General features: G+C 44.4%; 1 non-coding gene across 1 annotated transcript; it reads left to right on the forward strand.

The window, feature by feature from the left end:
• Positions 1-19,274: 19,274 nt before the first annotated feature.
• TRNAP-AGG lies at positions 19,275-19,347 on the forward strand. Its single transcript has one exon. It is a non-coding gene; the product is annotated as a tRNA-Pro (tRNA).
• Positions 19,348-19,894: the final 547 nt, after the last annotated feature.

Below are 19,894 nucleotides of genomic sequence, written 5' to 3' on the forward strand. Positions count from 1 at the left end.
ATACTAAGGGCACTTAAAACATGAGTGATTGCATGTGAAAGCTCATTAACTCCTGGTAAGTGCTCTAGGAGTGTCTCAAAGTTATGCCACTTCGGGCAAGGGTGAACTCTCGGCCATGCTACATAGCTCGTGTTAATGTAACTTCAGTCTGTTCCATGGAGACAGTCTTCCAGGTTCCTAGGATGCACTGTTCTCAGTCTCCTGACCCCCCCAAAGCAGATAGAGCCCAGATGCCCTAGTTCCAGAGATGCTGAGTATGTGGGGGCCTGAGGGCACTGGCTTCTCCTTGGGAGGAGGGGTTACCTGAAATTCATAAAACTTTCCACATGTCCAACATCTTAGACTCCCTACCCCAGGAAAATAAAAGTAAGTGTCTGTGACTGGCTCTTATCCACATTTCTGCTTGCTAGCCTTCTCATGGGAATGCAGAATGGTGCAGGCACGAAATAATATTAACCCTTAATGTATGGGTAATCACAGCACATTCAAAATTTAATGCTGGTTAATATTCCCCAAATTTGTACTGTCTAAGTGTAATGTGTAACTTCACCCTAAGCTACTCCAGTACAAATATGCATCCTGTATCCTGGTCTTCTGGGTAGTCAGATTGTCCATACTGGATCACTGTGGAGATGTCTACTTGTCTGTTATCCCTTGATATCTTCTGTTGTCCTGTCTATCAAGCTTCATGGATCCACAGTATTGCCTGTTGAAACACGGCTCCTTGAACTTATGCATTCTTTCCTGTGCTCTTCCCGCCCCTCCTCTTCTGGCCTTATTACAACCATACCATCTCCTTCCAACCACTGTATGTACTCTGAATTTCTCTGCTCTCCTGGGAGCAAGCTGCTCTATTATAACTCTGCTTCTCTGCCATCATCCAGAGCTCTAATGCCTTCCCTACCCACCCATTCAACCACTAAATCAATGAGGAATAAAAATAGCCAAGATTTCATTTTAATGTATTTGTCCACTTAAGGAGTGCATTAACCTGAGAGGAGGTAAAATATATTTTGCCTCTGTTTATTAGAAGTGGGATCATTCAGGGGAAGGGGATTCACCTATCGATCATCTGAGCTAAATTGCAATAGAGTGCAGTCTATTATTACATTGCCTTGGCACTTCCATGCAGCTCCTGGTTCCCAGAGGGACTCTATATCCAAGAGATAGGCTGTCAAGAACATGCCCAGGCTGGCTCCCCTGACTCATTTCCTGCTGACATGCGTTAATGAGGTTTTTGGCACCCCTTTTCAGAAAAGATCCCTGGTCATTGGCATTCTTTGTTGAAGTGCTGACTAATGTCCTTTACCAATAAATAAATGGATTGATCCTGGGTATCTAGGCTTTTGAATATATTCAGTATTGAATCCTGGACTTTATTTAAAATGCAACCCTTGTATTTAATGCGTGTTTACAGCTCCCAGATGCCTCTGCATGTTACATTTCATTCCTGGTCAGTTGTGATCCCTGGTAAACAAAGGAGACAGGAGCTGAGACTCAAGCTGAGTGGAAGCCTGTTGGTTTGGATTTGTGACTGGCTTTCTTGAATCCATGCATCCTTTTGAAGAAAGACTATAATCCTTTATGTTATAATGTGGTCCATCAGAGTAGTTTGTAACCAAAAGATGAGAGCTCTGTTCCACTGATGGGTGAATTTGCTCCAGTCATCCTAATAGCTCCAGCATGTGAATGGGGTGTGAAATGCATGTATTCATTTGGAGGTTTTTCAGACCTCAAGTAGAAAATGATCTGAAAATATGAAGTATTGCATGATATTACTTTCCAGTGTGGGAATGGGTATCCCAAAGGGATTCAGAAGCAAGAGAGGTTGCAGTTGCTAAGGTGAGAAGCAAAATTATCTAGCAATAACTGGGACAGAATAGACACAGACAGCCCTGAATATGGCTTTGGAGCGAGTCTATTGCCCTTAAAGTCATCCCCAGCACTGCTATTAACTTTATGGCTACAGAATTAGACATTCACTGTTGGAAGTAAAAGTGCATCATAGCATGGGAATAATCTCCTTGGGGGGGAAGCAAAGGGAGGGGGGATTATATTTTAAGCATACACTACAGCTTTGAAGCAAGAGTTTCAAAGACCTTTGCAGACGTTAGTTAAGCCAATAATTAATTGTTGCTCTATCACTGACAGCACTTGGCAAAAAATAAGACCTCTATCTGCTTCCATGACCTTCCCTGCTGTGAGATTTGGGTGACTCATGATCTCTAATGAGCTTATTCCCATAGAAGCTCAGTGATAATTTCCAAAGGAGGAAGCACAACATATTTCCCAGGGTCTAGAAGGAGTCTGCTGCTGAGCTAGGCATCGAACCATGTGCTCTGGAGTCAGTGGTTCACTGACGCCAAGGATCAACAAACTACAACCAGCAGACCTGATCTGTCTCACGAAGCTGGAGCTTTGGTGGCATTTAGCAGCAAGGAGCTCTACTTTTGGCAGCTGAGAGAAGCACCATTGGAGAGAACTGAATGGCCAAGTCATAGCAGCCCTTGACCTTGGACCCAAGTTGGGCATTGTCACTTGGTGCCTATCTTTAGCACAAGTCTGGAGCCACGCTCAGAGTCCCACCTTCGTATCCAGGGCAATGTCTGACCTGCTCCATCACTCCCCTCCCAGTGCTTCCCTGAGGAAATGGGGAGCATTCATCAGTGACTGCATTTGTTCAATCCCAATTAACTCAGGTTTGAGCACTTTCTGTAGAGCACTTAACAGCAGCCCAACAGAGAGCTGGTAATGTAGTGAGAAGGGAGTCCCTGCAATCATCATCATCATAGTTGGTGGATATAAGTTTTTCTGATCCAAGAAGTGAGCAGAGCAGGGATCCGTGTGTCAGAGTTAAGTTTGTATTTGGAAGGTGTGATGTAATAGTATATAAGGGGTGATCACAGAATCACAAGCAATGAGGGTTGGGAAGGACCTCCAGAGGTCACATCTAGTCCAACCCCCTGCTCAAAGCAGGACCGGCCCCAACTAGGAGTCAACTGTGGCATATGAGAGGTACTACCCTTAATTGCTCATTTCCTTGCTTTCAAAATCATTTGTTTCTGCATTCATTATTCATATTTCCCAGCGTTCTTTCCTTACCAAAGCTCTCTTGGCTGTTGTAACCTGAAGACGGCAATAATAAACCCTCTGACTCGCAGGGACATTTCCTTGGAGGAGGGTGCATGTGCTGTCGTCCTAGAACAGCACATTAATCACTGTCCCCAGGGCAATTGTTGCAGACATGCCGTCCAAGCTACTCGAATGATGCCAAGGTGCTCTAACGACAAGGCAGAGAAACCCGATTACAGACATCTGTGAGAGAAAAGAGATGAACACAGTGGCCTGCACAGCTGCGACCAAAGTTCTTGCCTTCTGTCAAATGCTTTTGCCAGGTAACATCTCCCTGGGAACATCTTGACAGGGTCCAATCCTGCCCCATCATGCACAGCCAGACACTAGACTGGACTATGCAACTCCCTGCCACAAGAAACAAGTGTGTCTCCCAGGATGACCGCCCGTAGAGGTCAACCTGGGAGACATACTCCCGACGATGAAGAAAGCAGGACTAGGGCTTAGTGAATAGAAGAAGAGGGAGATGACTGTGATTTTTTATACACACTTATGCAAATCTTTCTTTTTTTTTCCATCTTTCACTTTTCAGGCCATTTTTTCCTAGTCCCTGTGGTCTGTGCATCGGACTTTGGACTTGGCCTTATTTTGTGCTCTTTTGGAACAAGTGCAAACAAAGACACAAGGAGCCAGACAGGGCAGCGCATAATTGTCTGGTTTCTACAGCAACCAAATGTCTTTACTCTCCTTTCCACTTCCTTGCTAATTTTTCAGATGATTTTCCTCATTTTTTATTCCCTCACATGCCCCTGCAGCCCCAGGAATGCCAATGCTTGCAGGTCCCTGGATGCTTTTATTTGGGGAAATAAAACTCAGGAGAGTATCTTTAATACTAATGAGGTGAGATATTGCTTTCTTTAAAAATCCATTGCTGCTTAATGACCTAATGCACTTTAGGGCCCTTGTTATTGGGGATAAAAAGCACAGTGCTGTGCAGTAATGGAGAAGGCAGGGCTTCTTCAACTGACAGCCTTCGATTCAAGGCAGGAGTCGCTAGGACAGGGGTGGGCAAAACGCGGCCTGTGGGCTGGATGTGGCCCCTAAAAAATGTAGAAAATTAACATTTATCTGCCCTTGGCTACCCATCATGCGGCCCTCGATGGCTTGCCAAAACTCAGTAAGTGGCCTTCTGCCTGAAATAATTGCCCACCCCTGCGCTAGGTGCATTTCTGCAGCCTGTGCTATGCAGGAAGTCAGGTTAAGTGATGACTTCTGGTTTTTACATCTATGAATGCCAAAAGCATCACCTACTGTGTGTAGAGTATTATAAGTCACATATTAGGAAGAGCTGGGTGCAACAGTATATGCTCCCATGTTCCCCCAAGCACTACTGGGAGTAACAAGGAATAACGGCCAGAGGTTGACAGAGAGTAGATTCAAGCTAGCTATCAAGAGGCGCTATTTCAGTCAGGGTGGCCATCACTGAGGGCTTAGTTAGCATAAAAATCATACAGAAGTGGAGCTAGAAGGGATCTGGAACCAACTTCCAAGGGAAGTGGTGCTCGCTCCTACCCTGGGGGTCTTCAAAAGGAGGCTAGATAGTTACCTTGCCAGGGTCATTTGACCCCAGTAGTCTTTCCTGCCATGGCAGGGGGTCAGACTTGATGATATGCTCCGGTCCCTTCTGACCCGACCAACTATGAAACTATGAAACTATAAATCATCTTGGACAGTTGTCCATCTGGCCTAATCCAAATAAAACAGCATAGACAACCCTCTTGTATAACTACCAGATGTAATGTCTGGAAAAACATCAAGAATACCCTAACCTGCCACAGATGAAGCAGGGGCATGAAACCACTGCAAGGACAGGAAGGGTTTGTTAGAACAGACTCAAGAGATCCAAGGAAGAGGACCATGTGCCCCACTGCAAAGAAAGTCAACCTTTCTCCCCTCCCTACCCTCTCTCTTGGCTACCACATTCCCCATTGATCCCACTGTGGGGTAAAACATCCTCCTGATCCCAAATACAATGATCAATCTGACCCTGAGCAGAGAGGCAAGACTTTCTATGTCCCAGCAGGACATCATCACACCCTGGTTAGAGTCCACTGTCTTGGTTGCAGCCAACACTCAATCAGGGGTATTTACTGGGAGTAGTGCATTGGTGCATTTGTACCCTCCCTTTGATTCCTGCTCCAGCCAAAGTTTAAAACCAACTGCCTGGCAATGGCAGCAGCATTTCTGTTCAGGCAATGGCTCATGAAAATCTACCCAACTCCTTTTAAACTCTTCATTCCACAGGTGTTAATGACCCTCTCTCCTTTTTAATGGTTTTGATGTTCCACTAATCAAGCTACCCTTTCTTCTGCAATTCATCTTAGCAGCTCCTGGTCATGTAGCTCCTATTTCACAGCCCTGCAGGTTATTTTTAACTCATTCCATTAAAGTTATAATTGATTTTGCATCAATCTTAAACTGAATGCTACTGACTTAGGACCCTAAAATAGTAGAAAACCTTCCAGTTTCTTTTTACCTCGAGAAAAATATGTGTTGTGTCATTTGGGATGGTGCACCTCACCATGCGCAGCCTGCTTTCTTGGTCCTGTGGAGTGACCAGCAGCATGGGAAAAACTAAAATACCAAATATTTCATCATTTTTATTTTGAAAGAAGATAGAACATAGTATTTTGCTTCAAATCAGACACAATATTTTGCTCAACCCAAACCAAAAGTTTTTGGGTTGTCATTTCTGTAAGGGGAAAAAAAAAATCATGATTTTATTTTGTATTGACCTCAAAGTCTTGGGTTTTTGTTCCCCTTTGATTTTACAGTTTAACCACTGAACTGGAAAACCAATTCGGCAATCACACAGCCGGAGTCAGTGTGTCCCCCAGGCTGAGTGTACATCAGGGACTTGCGTTGTCTTGCTTTGCTGTGCTCTCAAGCAGCCCATACCCCTGTGTTAAATAAAATGAAGTACCACAAACAGTTTGTACTGTGAGCAAACTGCTTTTCTCTGCCTCCCTCCCCTGTCTCTTTCCCCCTCTTCTTCAATCATGCCGTTGTGTGAAATAAAAAATTCACAGCCGCTAACCGCCCAATTGGCTTCAGCTTTATTATTTAATTTGGAAATCTCCTCTTTTATTTTTTTTTAATAGACTGGTCTGACTGGCATGCATGAAGAGAGAGTGGGAGGAAAACGATGCACCCATAAAAAGGGTTTTATTGCAGAAATCACATTTTTTCCAGCACTGCTGTAGTCTGATTTTGTGGGTAATCACTCTGGAATCTGACAGCTTCTTTCCAAAGCAGATACTTCTCATTGTGTGCAGATCACCTCCGCACAGAGGTTAAACAGAAGACTGGAGCATAGTTACCTCCCATGTAAGGCTCAGGTGATTGCTCTGAGGACAGGAGACACTAAAGTGTCAACCTCTTAAACAGATCTTACATGGTATCTAGGTCTTGTGCTAACTCTCTGAACAGGGATGAACTTCATCCTTGGAGACCAGGATCCACCTGAAGTCTCCAGAGAACCCCATGGGGTTCTGCAATAGGGAGCAGCTGGGACAGAAAGATGGTTCTTCTGTATTAATAGTGATAACTAGATGTAGACACTCCCCCCACTTTCCCCTGCCCTGTAAACCTGGATTTGAAGCTATTACACAGACAGAGAAATTGGGCAAGCCCTAAGCACAGGAGTGTATGTATCCCCATTGGTGCTGATCCTATTAACATCAGTATGTATGGGAGTATCTCAGTCTACCTATGAATACTGCCAAGTGGGTAGCCATGGTTTAATTTCCAAAGAGACACTTCAGTGACATTTCATAGCGGATTCTCTAAACTGCACTTCAACACGGGAAACCATGCATTGACTCCACAACCACAAATCTGGCCTGAATTTCTATTCGAACTGGAGACCTTGCAGATATAGGCTTTCCATGCCCCAAGTCTTATCCACAAAATGTGTGGATATCAAGGAGACAGTGTACCTGAATTTACCTAGAGATCATGAAGTCAAGAGTTGTGTGTGAGAAAGAAATCTTTAAATAAGTCAGTTTGCGGAGTTTGAGAGAGATGGTGGACAAACTTTGCAGCATAGATCACTCTTCTTCAAGTCTGGGGAAGAAGAAGACAAGGGCTAAGCTAAATAACAGGGGAATACCCAATGATTTGCACTGAATTCTGTGTAAATGAATGCAGTCACTTAAGGAATGGAGCATGGCTATGAAGTGGAAGCAAAGAGAGGTGATCAGAAGTAGCATCAAAATTAAGGGAGATGCAGCTAATTGGATAACCAAATATATAGGATAGGAAGACAAGGCAAAAAGGAAAAAGAGTTGTTATTGTCTCTGGGATGCACCTTCTCTCCTTCTCAATGGTCTCAATATTCCACTAATCAAGCTACACCTTCTTCTGCAATCAAGCCTTTCATCTTCGCAGAGATGCCAGTTAAGCCTCTTCTTCATCTTCTGGACCATCACAACTGCTACAACACGCCAACTCTAGTAGACAGCACAGACACTTGTGTTGTGAACATGCCAGAACTTCCCAAACTCCCAAAACTGACTGATTTAAAGTTGTGTTCTGAATATGCCAAAACGTCATCATGACATGTGAATGATCCACCAGTCGCTTTGAAGTCTAGGCTCATAATAGCACCCCCTCAGCAGAGGAAGTTTGGAAACACTCTGGTATCTGTAACTTTTTAGAATAGCAATAAATAAAGGGATATTTCCCATGCTTCCCTGCTTTCCTAGTAAAAGATGGAAGTACACTCGTACTGCAGTGGTTAATGCTAGATCCCTGTGATGATTCAGCTGTTTTAGCTAAAAAGCAAAATTATTATAGACAGTAGCGTACTTGATTTCACCTAATGCTTACCTACTTGCTGTTAGGATGGAGCACACAATGATACACCCTCTTGCTCATGAACACTTATTGCATCTCTAGCTCAGCTAGTCTATAAGGTGCATTTCTACCCTACCTTCTTCCTGACTGCAGACAAACATAGCTAACTAACTTTTTAATGGCTAGCTTCCTGTGTTCTATGTATTGCATTAGGTTTGATGAAAAGAAATGGAAGATTTGAACAAAAACAAAGTGAAATTTCATTCTAAATTGTCCTCTAGGTTTTCTTCCTTTTCCACAGAAATGTCCAAATGGGGGCAGCAGCTCCAGAATGGGTCAAAAATGCAGGGGAAATTTCATGAAAACATCCTCAAAACTTTTCGTCTTTTCTTTTTTTCCCCCAAAGCTTCATCAAAAGTAGCTTTTTTGAAAAATCACAGTTGGCTCTAATCATCGCCCCTTCCTTCCAACCGCTTCCCCAGAGAGACGATTCCACGGTAACTTCCTTTCCAAACGAGTTGCTTTTTTTTCTTCGTTCATTTGTCAGCCCACCGGCAATTCAGAGCCGGAACCGTTGACAATTGCAACTCCGTGGCTACCAGGGGCTACAAGAAGCTTGTTACAAAAAAGCCGTAAAACTCCAATTGACTGCGCATCCGGCAATTACAAAAGAGGTAAGAGGCACTCATGGGGTCTTTATGACTCTCGCCTTTCAGCAGCCTGCCTCCAAAACCCTGCAGTCCTTGTGAAATACGACTACCAACCAAAGCTGAAGGGGCAGGAATCTCTGGCAGAGGCACAGATGGGTCGCCTGCAGCTACTCCAGTATGTTGCAAAGCAACAGTTGAGCATATTTATTTCACCTTTAAGCTTAGGCGTTGACGTTTCCCTGTTACAAACCTCATTCCCTTCTAAATGCCTTCATCTTTCCAGGGGACATTAACCTGACTTGGAGATTATTTATGTCCCTTGGTTTTTTTGTCTAGGAGACAAGTTCCTGGGTGGCTTTGTCTATATCCCCTAGGTGCTTTGATTTGGTAGAGAGTTTCCTGAACTCATAGCAGCCTAGATAAAGCTCTGTTGTTCATCTGATGGTCCAGTTATTCTGGCCAGGGGGATAAGGGTGCACCGTCACCAGTGCAGTCGACCTGATTTCCACCCCTACCTGCCAGCTTGATCTGGGGAAGGAGTATACAGAGCACAGCCATGCTTCTGTTGCACCCACAGGCTGGAGGTCCAAGCACCTACTTTGAACACCTTCAAGAGTAAATTGGATGCTTATCTTGCTGGGATCCTATGACCCCAGCTGACTTCCTGCCCCTGGGGCACGGGGCTGGACTTGATGATCTTCCGAGGTCCCTTCCAGCCCTAATGTCTATGAATCTATGAAAATGTGTATGAGGCTACAAGAGGGACCGTCTTCTTCCTGATGCTTGTGTGCATAATCCAGACAGCAACCTAGCTTGTGTGAGTCCTTTTTAATCCAATCCTGTGACTTGGTATTAATCACACTCCATTGTTAGTAGTCAGGTGATAATTGCCCCCTTCTTTTTGTTAATCATCTCAACCAAGAGAAACAGTTTCACCCCAAATTTTTCCAGTAGGATAGCAAGATGTGCCAACAGTCTTTTAAGGGGAAAGGTGATTTGGTAGGTAAGTGTCCAGTCAAAGTGAATGAGAGACCTCAGATAGTAGCCAAGTGATTAGGACACTGGTTTTGGACAAGTTGCTACTCTAATAAATATTAAATTGCTTAGATCACTTAGAAAACCTGGAAGAAGAGAAAATACACTTGAGCCTGGCTCTTCCATACCCAAGGGAAATATTCACCCTTGTCTAGGTCTTTGATGTTCATTTTCTGCATGAAAACCTCATGCAAAACAGATATTACAAAAAAAAACACCAAACTTGTTTCTCCAGGATGATCAACCTGCTCCCCATCCATCTCTGACATCAAGTTACCCCAAACGAGGAGCTGCCCAGGGCCACAAAATCCCAGGTGGCTATAGCCACTGAAAGAAATCTTGGCCACAAATGTCTCTTAAAATGCTGTTATTAGGGCTTTTTGGTTTTAGGCACGATGGCCTAAGGATGCAGGCAGACAACATTTTTTGGGTAAATATGATATCTTTTATTAGATCAGCTGAATAGTTGGAAAAATTGCTCTTTGCAAACTTTTGAGCACAAACACCCTTACTGAGGTACAAGAAGAGTGTGCTGGTGTTTGTGTGCTCTCTAGGGTCAAGTAGAAGCTTAAGCCAATATGCAACATGCAGGTCTGTGAAAATGCAAATGTGTGGCAAGGACAATCAGAGGGGATAGGTGTTAATGGGCATGAGACAGGTAGTTGTGGGGCGGGAAAGAGGGGAAGGTTGACTTGGTGATAGAAGATAGCTGGTAAAATGTAGACAGGTTTCCTGGGGTTATTGGATGGCAGGCAGGTTATAATATGCCAGAAAATCAATGTCTACATTCAGTCCATAATTTCTGGTATCCAGTAGATTTATGAAGTGAAGTTCATAGGCTTATCTACAAAAGGTCTTTTGTAAATTCCCTTTGAGGAGTACAACTGAGAGCTTGGAGACAGAGGATTGTCTTGTAAGAAATGTGAATTAGGTATTTTTGTCTTTGATAGATTTTTGGTGTGCGCTCTATCTGGTACGTAGTTGTTGTTTGGCTTCTCCTGCATAGTTTCCATTATTAAGGCTTAGTACTTGGAGAATGGATGGCACCGACCAGCAGTGACTGATGCCAGTCAGCTTTTAGTCAGTCACGGGCTTCTGCACCTAACCTTTCCCCATATGCTGCCCAGGGAACCTGGCCACCGACTTATGACTGATGATTGCATTTGGCTGCAGAGCACCTTCACTGGGTACTAGTTCCTCATTTCTACATCTGCATCCCAAACACACTCCACTCACCTTCTCCTGCTGGTAGGTGCAAAACCAGAAGGGTGATGGATGGTCCTAATGGTATTGGGGTGGGGAGGTTCATTCCAAAACACTGGGTTTGGTGCATGCAAGTGGAAGAGATTAGGATGAATATGATCAAGATCAGACAGCAACCACATGTCCTTGGTCTCTTCCAGGATTATTGTGATAATTTTATTGCAGTCAGACAGCTCCTTCTCCTCGTGTGTACAAGAACTACAGCAACAGAGACCAAACCTCCTCTGGGACTTGTTGACAGAGCTGCGCTATAAATACATAGTAACATACACAACATTGCTATCCCATCACTGTCAGCAAAAGCCCCTTTCAGGGTGCAGCCTCTTTGCTCTGCATTTCAAGAGGTCTCCATTAAAGGCACCACATGCTCTAAGGTGTCTCAATTGCCTTTTGTTTTAAAATGAAGCAAACACAGGGGTAAGGCTCATAAATTCCCTATGAGTGATAGCAGGGTGCATGCTCTTCTCTTTGGCCTCAGCCTGTAGCACAGCTGTCTGCCGGCTCTCTGCTACAAGGGAGGGGACCTGGACAAGTCAGGAGGCTGTAGGACACATCGAAAAGCATAGTGCAGCTTTATAGCACCACATCACCTCCTAATGAATAGGAAGGCACTCTAGCCTTGCAACAACTTTGTCACAGGCCAGCTGGAAACTGTGAGTATATTAATTTAGCCACTTGGCTGTTTGGTTCAGGATTGGGGAGGCAGAATTGGAAGTAAAACAATGGCAAATTTATTATAGCTTACACACACAACAGTTAACAGAAAGATAAATGCAATAAGCAGATAATGCAATATTAAAGAGTTAATAGTAAATAATAACAGATAATAACAACAGATAAATAGATCAAGCTGTCTCAGGCCAGCTAGGCATTGCGAGAATATCAGCCCCGGGCTGTTTAAAATAACAAATAGACAGACATGAGTTGGCAACGTATCAGCAGTCTCTCAACGCCAAGTGCGTGCCAGGTGATTCCAGCGAAGTCAGGCGTCCCAGACCAACACTGTCTGAAGGATTACCGGGGAAGGTCCCTTGATCAGGATCTGATCCTCACTCACACCAGGAATCTGGAGTCTGGGCTTGGAACAACAATTTCAGTCCTGTTCCCTCCTTCCTGTTGGTCACCTGACGCATGCATTTTTTTATACCTAGTTTTAGGCTAATCTGCTGGTCCTAGGGCCATTCACAATCTTGCTTTATAGGTATTGCCCTATGGGATTAAAAGGTGTTAAAATTATTATAAAAGGTTACTACCCAGACTTGGGTTTACCTAGTAAGCAGATTGCAACACAGCATCTTCAGGTTTGAAATTAACATTACCCCGCCTAAATCCAGCCCCTTTGGAACTCTCTGACTATACTTTTTTGAGATGTACTTTCCTGGAATGTGCTGGAAAAACTAGGCAGCTGAATCCAGTTTTATCATCATCAAGGCTAAATTCTGAGCAAGAAAGAACTATTAAGTCAGTTAATTTCACAGCTAGAGCTTTGTCTTTGAGGCCTGGTCGGTTCCACAAACAGCTGCAAGTTGCATTTGCGGGTTACAAAAATACAAGCTTTATATTAGACAAAAGTTCTAAATGCCTCTCAGAAGCACATATTTATTGCTTATTAATTTCTTTGGTTTTGGCCAGTGTATGCGTTGGGGTGTTGTTCTGATTTTTAGTATTTTGAATACACATTGGACCCAGAATCAACAGGAAACAGGAAAGGATTTTTTTTGTTATAATGTTATTGGAGTGATTGTACAGTTGGGAGAGTTGGTGGACAAACATTTGGGCACCCAGTGCCCTTCATCAGGTCTAAGAAAAAAGCAGCCGCAAGCTAAGCTATAAAGCAGAGAGAAGACTTCTTTTAAATTCAAGCAGTCTGCTCAGAGAGCTGCAAATTAGGAACAAAGAGTTGGTATTAAGAGCCCTTAAAAGGCAAAAGTAGTGCAGCAGATTGAGTAAGATATGCAGTCTAGTTAGAGGCACGATCAAGATTTTCTTGGCAACTGCCTGGCTTTCTTTCCAAACAAAAGTGAGAGTGTCACAAAGTGGACATGACTCCAAGCCATAGAGCTTGAAGGAAAGCAGCCAGTATCCCAAGAGTTAGCGATACTGTACTTGTTCAGGAGAAAGAAAGAAAAAACAATAAAGACACTGCTTCTAACGGATTAAAAAATGCCCCTGGAAGCACTCGTATTGGTCTTTGGTTTCAGGAAAGTTGGAGTCCAGTTTCCAGGGCAATGAAAAATCCAGGCAGTGTTAGACTCCTGAAGGTGGGAGACAAGTACCAATACCCCATCCCTTTATTCAGGGGAGTGAGGAGTTTGCTAGTTAAAAATCATTAGCAGCCTGCTAGAGGCCTCTAACTATCCAAAAATCTTGCAGCTTAGTGCATCGCACCAGCCTTGCGTCCACTTAGCTTTTATGATTATTTTATCACCTCTTGTTAAAGCCAATGGCAGCCTGTCAGGATTCATAACAGTTATATATGTCATGTGCTATGATACCGCTGTGCAGATCAGTTTAATCCAGACGGAAATAAGACTGGTCCCAACCCAGCCTTTGGCTACTGGTTGAATTCAACTGGTTAAATTCCCTCCCTAAAATACACCAGCTCAACTTTGCTTGCAGACCAGCCTGTGGCGTTTGAACTACAGGCTCCTGGTAATCTAAGACACAGCGGGAGCCTCTACACATGTGCTTTAATGTACATTTAGCCTATTTTAATAAGCGTTGAAGCATCACTTTAAAAGTGGTATTTAGTTCATACACATTAAGATGGGCTAATGCATATTTTCCTAGTTCCTCACCATGGACGTACTAGATTTAATGCACATTAACTAAAGCACGATAATGCATGTGTAGATAAGCAGCACGCAGCAACCACTACATAGCAGCACACAACCACCACTACACAACAGCATCCTTCCTATTTCCAGAGCATATCAATGGCATGATAAAAAGATTTGAGCAAAGGGAGGGAGCACGTTCACACAGAGAAATCCTTAAGCACCCATCTGCTTTGGGGAAAATTAACAACCCTCCTGAAAATAAACACAGGCCTGGCATTTGCAGTGGGATAAAAAGAAACCTACCCCCTCCCCCCCCGGCTTAATTGAATTGTTAAATAACAGTATTAAAAGGATTGTCAGTAGCTCAGAAAAGCAAATATGACCCAAAAAAGTAACAAATGCAGGAATGGAACAGCCCGGACAACAGAGAGAATGAAAATATCCTCCATGCAAGCAGCGTAACAACATAACTCCAGCCTTTCAAGCACTGAATTGACAGAGCCCTAGAGAAGGAGCGCGGCTGAGCACAATAGTAACTCTCACAACAATGTGCATTTATTCCTAATAGCGGGTTTCTAAAAATTCCCCTAGAGCTTTAGCCCACGTTAAAAAGTGCATTAGTATGCAAGAGGGGATGTCACACCAGAGCCTACTGTGAATGTGCCTTACAGGGGGAGTTGGGTAAGGGCATAGGATATGTTTAGTGTGCAATCTGGGGGAATAGCTGGGCTGGAAGAAAGAAGAGTCTTACCTTTTCCTCCTGTGATCTGGGAAGGCTCCCCAGACTGATCCCCTCCCAGGAAGTACCTTTGCCATAAGCAAAGGCATGGAGCTGGTTCCTACAGCCCTGGGGCTTTGACAGCCTTTCTTGTGCATGCCCACCCCGGCAATGTGGACCCCGAGGGGCTTCATGCTAGAAATCTATCTGGTTGGGTGCTTAAAAGGCTTGGCAACAAGCTGTTTAATGATAGAAGTTATAATTTAGAGATACTCCCTAACAGGAGGTTGAGGAAGTTGGGAATTGGAAGATGATCCCTCAGTTAGAAAGCTGCTAGCCAGCTAGTTAATAAGAGAGACCAAAGGACTGCAGAGACCTATCTACTGTTCCACAAATAAAATTTGTTTCTAAGTTCTTCTCACTCGTGTATTTCTGTGTTTATTGAACCCGATGATCACTACAAGCTGCGTACGTACGAGTTTGTAAATGCCAGTCGTGCCTCAGCGATGGACCTAATGTCTCCTGAGGCACTCAGCTTTCTTTGTAGAATGGGCTAGCCACAAGGGCAAAGACCACCAGCCATTTTAGTTATCTTTTCAGCTAAAGAGGTAGAAGTTTATGATCTGGTCCTGGAAGTGACTTTGAAACCTTCTTAATCACCCATGAGGCTATTTCCAAACCATTCAGAAAGGGGCAACCAGACCTGTGACAAGTCCAGTTCTATGCAAGTAAGAAGAAGTCCAGTTCCAGCCAAGAAGGATCTCCTCCCTGATCTCATGGGTCCTTGATAGTTTGAGGTCAGGGTTATGTTCCAAACTGTTTATATGATTGTTACCTCACCCCCTCACACAAACGGCTCAGGACACCTTACAATAAAGGTCATAAAAATAGATAAACCCTTGTATAGGATGGTTTTAATAGGGACAGGAAGGATGTTGGGCTATATGACTTCTGAAGGTCTCCTACTTCTCTATGATTTTATGATTTAATGCTTCTACAATGTGATAATAATAATGTAATCCCCCCCCCACACACCCACACATACACACACAATGCCTAAGCTTAACTTCATCTGTGAAAAGCCTGTCCAAAGAGAAAGCCTGCCTATACACTATTTTGGAAAGATGGCCACAGCTCTGGCAGGCCTCAGGAGGGAAGAAATTTCAGAAATGAGGAGCAATTGCCAAGAATGACCTCTCAGTGGTTTCTGCCCAGGATCCTGTTGGACAAATGGAAACTGCTCTTGGTTTAGAGACAGTGATGCAGCAGAGAGGGAAGGTGGCCCCTTAGGTACATAGGACCCATGCCTTTTGGGGTTTTGTAGGTCAAAACCAGCACCTTGAATTGCATCCAGAAGACTACAAGTAGCCAATGCAAAGTTGGGAGTAGTGGAGCAATGTGCTCCCAGTGACCCACCCTAGCCTCAAAGCTACAAAAGCACGGATGATGATGGCCAGATCTGAGGTGTTGTGACTTCCCAAGATGCTTCTCCAGCCCCACTGCTTTAGGTTCACCAGTGAGTAAAATAAACAAATTCAAAGCTCTCCAGAAAACGTATCTTTATATGTATATTCTTTTTTGAAACTTCGAGTCACAAGTTAACACATGAACACACACAGCTCGAACTTATTCCTTACACTTGCATATCGTTGCATGGCCATTTCAGTTTCTTGACTGTCTGTCAACTTCTGAGTCACTGAAGAAGCTACACCTTGATTGAGATAGACACTTTGACTCCACCCACTCCTTCTAGGATATTCACCACATCTTTGTCACATTCCCAAGATGGCTCTGAAAATCATAGTAAAAAATGAGGGTTGAAGGGACCTCAGGAGGTCACATCTATCCTGTCCCCCAGCTCAAAGCAGGACCAGACCCAACTACCTCATCCCAGACAAGGCTTTGTCTACCTGGGTCTTCAAAACCTCCAGGGATGGAGGGTCCACCACCTCCCTAGGGAGCCTGTTCCAGTGCTTCACCATGCTCCTAGTAAGAAAGTTTTTTCCTTATATTCAACTTCAACTTTCCTTGCTGCAACTTGAGCCCATTGCTCCTTGTCCTGTCATCTGCCCCCACTGAGACCAGTCCAGCTTCATCCTCTTTACAACCCCCTCCCCTTAGGGAGTTAAAAGCTACTATTCAATCCCCCCTCGGTCTTCTCTTCTGCGTAATAAATCAGCTTACTTCCCTTATCCTCCCCTCACAAGCCATGGCCCCAGCCCCCAATCCATTTTTATTGTCCTCTGTTGGACAGCTTTTCCATATTCTTTCTATAGTGGTGATTCAAAAGTAAATCAAGCAATCCTATGGGGCTTTCCTATCATCCTAACAGCCAACACAGAGCAGCTGAACTAATTGGCATTTGCTTCCAACACAAGGGCCAGGATCTGGAGACTGTCTCTAGCTGGAAATGTTGACCCTTCCAAAGTGTGCCCATCATCCATAACCACACTTACCATCCTGAAGCTCATGTAACAGCACCATCTACATCTTGCCCCCACCCCAAGGTAGGTTAGTATCAATGCCCCCATGGGACAGATGGGGAGTTTCTTCTTTACTTCCTTCTTCAAAAGGCACACAGATGGAGTCAGCCCTGAGTCTGGTTCATGTGTGGATATGAAGATCTGCCATTTCCTTGCCCTCAGGTGGAATAGGAAAAAGGCCTGGTTCCATGACCTGGATTTCACCAGTGTCTCTCTGGCCCTCCAGTGCTGTGTTTCCCAAGGTTTCAACGTTATTAAAGTCACATTCATATTCCCTTGAATACGGGCAATGCTTGGATGCCCCTTTCTATGGATGCACAGAAATGAGAAAATGCTGTCAGCTGCTTTCCCCTGCCCCAACTGTTGTGAGCTCCAGAGAGAGCAAGGAGTGAGCTTTCTGCCTCCTGCAGTGCCCACGATAGCCAGTCCTTCCCTAGGAGGTGGATGAGGAAGCCAACTGGAGCTCGAAATAGCCCCAAGGCCAAATCCAGTGGAATTGCAAAATGGCCTCTACTAGGATCCAAAGTCCCCTCCCTGGTGATAGAGCTGTGATTGCTGGCAATGCTGCAAGCCTTATCCACTGCCCAGACTGCTGTGAGTAATTAGCCGACCAGTCAGCCCTGACAGTTCCCATTACTGGGACTGCTGAAAGCAGGGTGAAGATCGATGCATTCTGAAACTCCAGAAGCAAAGAGCTCCCCTGCCACCAAGGGGAGAGAAAAGTGAACCAGTGTTAACCTAATTAACTGGCTGCAAGTCTGGGACTTCACTGAGATATATATATATATATTTATTTATTCCCCCACCCCCCCCAAAGGCTGTTTGGTATCAGGGATGCTTGATGAATATCCTGCAGTAGCTTCTGGTCCTGAGGAATTGTCATAAGGTAAATACAGTGCTGTAACCAACCAGTAATGATAATAGAGCCTTCAGTTTCTCTAAGGGTTCCTCATCCATTGGTCCCAGATGCTTTGCAAAGGACGGTGGACAGTTGTCTTAGGAACTGATGGAGAAAAATGCCCCCTTCTGGAGAGGTAGCCCATTGACTTCATCTCAAAGGTCCCCCCCTCCAAGAACTGTTGTTGCAAAACAGGCTAATGTGACTCTTGGAGAGAGAAGGAAGAGTAGTAGTAGAGTATTGACTCCTGTCTCTGTAGATTCAGCATTGGAAGGACCAGCCCTAGCACATGAAGCACAGTTATGGCATTAAGATTTTAAAAGGATGTTGGAATAAAGAGAGAAGGTCCTGGACAGAGCTACCACCATGACTTGCACATGGCAGTAAATGCATGTCAGTGAAAGGTCTGAGACGAGTAGATCAAGTTCTTCATCAAAAAGGCAAAGAGGTGAATTTGCCTGGGCCTTCTAGCCACTAAATGGCTGTTTGATATAGCAGAGACCAGGCAAGTTCAAATCACACGTACACTACTAATGTTTACCAGCATATGGGATTAATCTGTGATGAACACTGCCAAAGGAAATGGTGGGATTTCCATCTCTAGGTGCTTTCAAACCCAGACTGAAGGTGCTTCTGAAGATATTATTATCTGAACGTGAGTGTTAAATCTCCATACAGAGGTAACAGCATGGAATTGATTTGCTTTTGAGGTCTGAGGAGGCAGGCAAGGTGATGTAGAAGTCTCTTCTGGCCCCAAGCTCCACAATAGTCTTCTATTTGAGGTAAGATCACATACAGCAATATGGGGAATGAGACAGAGATCCACACTGGCTCAGGGTCACACACATTCAACCATAGCAGAGTCAGGAACTGAAGCCAGGATGCTTGAGTCCTACTTTCAGGCCACTTGCAAAGACCATCCTTCCCCCTTCTTCTTCCCCCACTCACTATGTTCTTCACAACTTTTACATGGGTAATTTTAAGATACCCATGTGATGGGAGTTTCACTACTAGCTATGGGAAGACAACTCTATGCTCTGCAGATCTCATGATTTAAAAATGTACACTCACTACAAAAATAGAATAATAAAATCATAGAAAATGAGGGTGTGAAGGGACCTCAGGAGGTCACATCTAGTCCAACCCCCTGCTCCAAGCAGGACCAGCCACATCTACATCATCCCAGCCAAGGTTGCGTTGGTCCGGGTCTTAAAAACCTCCAAGGATGGAGATCCCACCACCTCTCTAGGTAACCTATTTCTCACCCTCCTAGTGAGAAGGTTTTTTCCTAATATCTAACTTTAACTTCCCTTGCTGCAACTTGAGCTCATTGCTGCTTGTTCTGTCATCTGTCACCACTGAGAACAGTCCAGCTTCATCCTAAGTGCATGCATGGGCAAAAATATTTTGTTCCCATTGCCCTGCCTATGTTCTTGTGGTGAGGACACATCTGGAGTTGTGTTGAGTTTTGGCCCCCCCACTACAGAAAAGATATGGACAAAGCCTATGGCTGTGTATGGGCCAGTGGCACAATGGATAATGCGTCTGACTAGGGATCAGAAGATTGTAGGTTTAAATCCTACCTGGCTCGTAGTACTTTTTAAAGAGAAGGTTCAGGCTGGACATCAGGAGACATTACTTTACAGTCATGGCTGTCAGGCTCTGCAGTGGGCTCCCAAAGGGGGTGATACTCACTTGGAAGCCTGTTGCAGCCCCCTACCTTGGGGGTCTTCAAGAGGAGGCTAAACAGATATTTGGCTGATATGATATGATCCTGGCACCTGATCCTGGCCGGAGCAGGGGGTCGGACCTGATGTTTAGGTCTCTTCTGATCCTAAGTACTATGATACTATGAAATTGAAGACAGTCCAGTGGAGGACAATGAAGATGGTTGTGGGGCTAGGGAACATGACTTCTGAGGAGAGACTGAGGGAACTGGGCTGATTTAGTCTGGAGAAGAGAAGACCGAGGGGGATTTGATAGCAGCCTTCCACTCCTGCAGGGGGGCTGCAAAGAGGGTGGAGCTCGGCTGGTCTCAGTGGAGGCAAATGACAAGGAGCAATGGGCTCAAGTTGAAGCAATGGAAGTTGAGGTCAGATATTAGGAAAACTTGCTCTCTAGAAGGGTAGTAAAGCACT

Source organism: Crocodylus porosus, unplaced genomic scaffold (genome assembly GCF_001723895.1).
Source record: "Crocodylus porosus isolate Cpor-Errol unplaced genomic scaffold, CroPor_comp1, whole genome shotgun sequence".
NCBI lineage: Eukaryota > Metazoa > Chordata > Crocodylia > Crocodylidae > Crocodylus > Crocodylus porosus.